We start from the raw sequence: 4,739 nt of genomic DNA, 5'->3' as shown, positions 1-4,739 counted from the left end.
TATGGCTGTACCCATGGACTTATACGGCAGTACCCTGGACTTATATGGTAGTACCCCTGGACATATACGGCAGCACCAGTGGACTGGACTTATACGGCAGTACCACTGGACTTATACGGCAGTACCCCTGGACTTATATGACAGCACCACTGGATTGTACTTATACGGCAGTACCACTGGACTGGACTTAAATGGCAGTACCACTGGACTTATACAGCAGCACCACTGGACTTATATGGCAGTACCACTGGACTGTACTTATACAGCAGTAGCACTGGACTGGACTTATACAGCATAACCCCTGGACTTATACGGCGGCACCACTGGACTTATACGGTAGTTCCCCTGGATTTATATGGCAGTACCCCTGGACTTATACGGCAGTACCCCTGGACTTATATGGCAGCACCCCTGGACATATACGGCAGCACCACTGGACTTATATGGCAGTACCACTGGACTGGACTTTTACAGCAGTACCCATGTACTTATACAGCAGCACCACTGGACTTATACGGCAACACCCATGGACTTATACGGCTATACCCATGGACTTATACGGCAGTACCCCTGGACTTATATGGTAGTACCCCTGGACATATACGGCAGCACCAGTGGACTGGACTTATACGGCAGTACCACTGGACTTATACGGCAGTACCCCTGGACTTATATGACAGCACCACTGGATTGTACTTATACGGCAGTACCACTGGACTGGACTTAAATGGCAGTACCACTGGACTTATACAGCAGCACCACTGGACTTATATGGCAGTACCACTGGACTGTACTTATACAGCAGTAGCACTGGACTGGACTTATACAGCATAACCCCTGGACTTATACGGCGGCACCACTGGACTTATATGGTAGTTCCCCTGGATTTATACGGCAGTACCCCTGGACTTATACGGCAGTACCCCTGGACTTATATGGCAGCACCCCTGGACGTATACGGCAGCACCACTGGACTTATACGGCGGTACCATTGGACTGGACTTTTACAGCAGTACCCATGTACTTATACAGCAGCACCACTGGACTTGTACAGCAGCACCCATGGACTTATACGGCTGTACCCATGGACTTATACAGCAGTACCCCTGGACTTATACGGTAGTACCCCTGGACATATACGGCAGCACCAGTGGACTGGACTTATACAGCAGTACCACTGGACTTATACGGCAGTACCCCATGACTTATACGGCAGCACCACTGAACTTATATGGCAGTTCCACTGGACTGTACTTATATGGCAGTACCACTGGACTGGACTGGACTTATACGGCAGTACCCCTGGACTTATATGGCAGTACCCTGTGACTTATACGGCAGTACCCCTGGACTTATATGGCATTTCCTCTGGACTTATATGGTAGTACCACTGGACTTGCCTTATACGGCAGTACCCCTGGACTTATATGGCAGCAACACTGGACTTATGGTAGCACAGGACACCACCCCTGGACTGATACAGCATAACACAGCACCACTGGACTGGACTTATACAGCAGTACCACTGGACTTATGGCAGCACAGGACACCACCACTGGACTTATGGCATCACAGGACAACACCACTGGACTGATGCAGCACAAGACAGCACCACTGCACTGGACATATACAGCAGCACTGGACTTATGGCAGCACAGTACACCACCACAGTGACTGGACTGATGCAGCAGAAGATAGCACTGGAATGATACAAAAGAGCAGGTCGCCACCCCATGGGTCACACCACTTTCCCGCACAGACACTAAGGAGACACGTCCTCTCGGTACACTCTCCAGGACTGGAGTGAAAATTACGGTGATGCGTAGCTCCTTATATATATACAGTACACGAGAATCCGAAAGCGGGATGATGACATTTTGCCTTGTTCTGGTTTCCAAGTCTGGTGGGAAAACCCAAGCCGAACTCGGATCCGGTCTCGGGATGTGATGTTCGGTATGGTTCTGTTCTCAGGGAACCGAACCCGCTCGTCCCTAATATATATATATATTACATACTGTATAATATACAACACTCTTACTAGCACAGTTTTCATTGTATATGCATTGTTGAAAAGCAGCACACACTAAGGGCCTAATCCAGACCTGATCGCCACAGCAAACTTTTTCTCTAATGGGCAAAACTAAGGGCCTAACAGCAGCCAATCAGGTCTGAACTGCGCGTGCACCGGCGCATGCCAGACAGCCGATGGCCATCTCAGCCCTGCGATCTTCTCTGCTTGATTGACAGGCAGAGGCATTTGCTGCGCGGGAGGGGGCGGGCCGGGGGCGTTTGGCCGCCGTTTTAGTGGTGCGGTCCGGACAACACAGGTGTGCCCGGACCGTGCAGGGAGCGGGCCATGGTCGGCTGCGTGATGTCACACGCAGCCGCTGCGATCTTCACATCGACGAGTAGCTCCCTGCCAGCACGCCGGAGCTGCGCTGGTAGGGAGCTACTCTAAAAGTTTAAAAGCATTGTATATATATATATATATTATATATATATATATATATATATATATAAATAATATACATATATACACACACACACACACACTGTATATAGCCAAAATCAAAGTCAAAAGAAACACAAATAGCTATTTGGGCTTTGGCTTTATACATCCTAGTTCACTACTAGATGCCACAGCTAGAAGCCCATGTTCCATAGTTATATTCCAGAACAATGTAAATATTAGATGCAAAGTTTCTACAGCAATTGAGGTAAAGAAAATATTAATAAGTCTTTTATTAAGACATTTTTTTACTTTTTTTTGCTGTATTATGTTGGCCTAACTATTTTGTTATATAATTTATACACACACATGCACACACACACATATACACATATATACAATATATTGGGAGTGGGATAGGCTAACACCATAAATAATATTAAATTAAAAAAAATCCAACCATACATAATATATGAAGTGTATAAACATATGAGCAGACTTTAATAAGTGAATTAATGAATCCTAATGGTAGTAAGAAGTTGGGATACATAAAATATGTACGGTATCCATATCTGCATTTCTACAATAAGTGTATACTGCACTCAGCAACATCCGAGAATCTCCTTTTAGCTTGTACAGTATCTCAGAATCCTGTGAGAATACAATGTGAAACGGAGGCTGAAAATGTAGTTGCTAGGCAACAAGGCAGCATGTTCTATCTGCAACGGGGGAAACTGTAAAGAGACCCAAGCTTGTGTCTACCGGCTTGAACATGTTCACTGTGAAATTGATACATTTTAACTATTTTTTACAAAAGAAGTTGGCGACCTCAGAGGAGAATTTCAAAATGTGATCCTTGATCACAGCAGTTTGAATTAAAAATGTTAAAATGCTTCTGTATCACTTAAAATCATTTAATATAGTCTAAATCAGTGGTTTCCAAACTTTTTTGAATCACGGCGCCCTAGAATATCAGAATTTTTTTCACGGCACCCCTAGGCCAAAAATTTCTTATTGAGAAATTTAGAAAGAAATATTAAATTAAGTAGATTGTGTTTATATGTCATCCTTAGGGTCAATTGTGTGGTGAGGGACAAGATTTGCTTCTGTTTGGCCACATATTTTATGACTGACAGCTACTAGCACTAGTTTTTCCTATTATATTGACCATAAATAATTTGAATTGGTCCTGGACCACCAACCCAAGGCACCCCTGCAAGTGTCCTGAGTAGTGATGAGCGGATTCGGTTTTACTCGGTTTTACTCGGTTCTCAAAACCGAATCTTATTGGCTATCCAAAACACGTGACATCAGTGAGCCAATAAGATTCGGTTTTGAGAACCGAGTAAAACCGAGTAATACCGAATCAGCTCATCACTAGTCCTGAGGCACCCCAGGGAGCCACGGCACACAGTTTGGGAACCACTGGTCTAAATTGATTATTAAGTACAAATGAAAATATTTTAGAATACAAATTTAACTCAAAAGATGAACATCTATTTGCAAACAGCACAACAGCATACTTTAAACAAAACCAGAAAATAGAAGGCATGCATTTTGAACTTGCAAAACTGTGGGTGAGAACCTAGAATCCAGTGACCATCAAGCAGTATTGTTTAGAATAAAGATAGGGTCCAACTCAGGGACGGGTGGTAGGGTCCAACTCAGAGTGGGGCTACTAATCAGCCCTGGCATTTGTGAACACGCGCACATCACAGGAGACGCACGGACACAGCACACGGGGGCGTGCTTTGAGTCAGGTGGGCGTGGACTCGCATGCCCCCATTTTCTTGGGGACACATGATTTGCGCAGGAGTAGGGGGTAGGGCGGCCAAACCAGAGAGTCGGAAGCTGCGCTGTGCGAGGTCCTTACCAGCTCTCTGAGGGACCAGACCAGCCCACCAGACCATCAACCCTTCAGGTACATGCCAGAAGAGTCAGATGGGAAGTCCGGCCCTGGTCCAACTCATGGACCAAAGGTGTTGGATTTTAGGAAAGCTGACTTTGCAAAAATGGGGAGCTGTTTAAGCGATTCATTGGCCAATTGGAGGAACTTGAAAGGAGTGCAGGAGAGGCGTGAAAAACGTAAAAGTGCAATAATAAAAACAACAGCCCTTTGTGTCAAAAGGGTCAGGAACAGCACCAGGAAAAGGAAGCCATCCACAAAGAGGTATCAACTAGTGTAAAAGCTAAAAACAAATGGCCTTTAGGAAATATAAGCAGATTCAAAATAACGACAAAGAGGTGTATGTTGGTCTGGCACACAAGGGTACAGGAGAACCTGCCGGTG

Source organism: Pseudophryne corroboree, chromosome 12 (genome assembly GCF_028390025.1).
Source record: "Pseudophryne corroboree isolate aPseCor3 chromosome 12, aPseCor3.hap2, whole genome shotgun sequence".
NCBI classification, from domain to species: Eukaryota; Metazoa; Chordata; class Amphibia; order Anura; family Myobatrachidae; genus Pseudophryne; species Pseudophryne corroboree.
Note: the sequence above shows the minus strand (reverse complement) of the source record.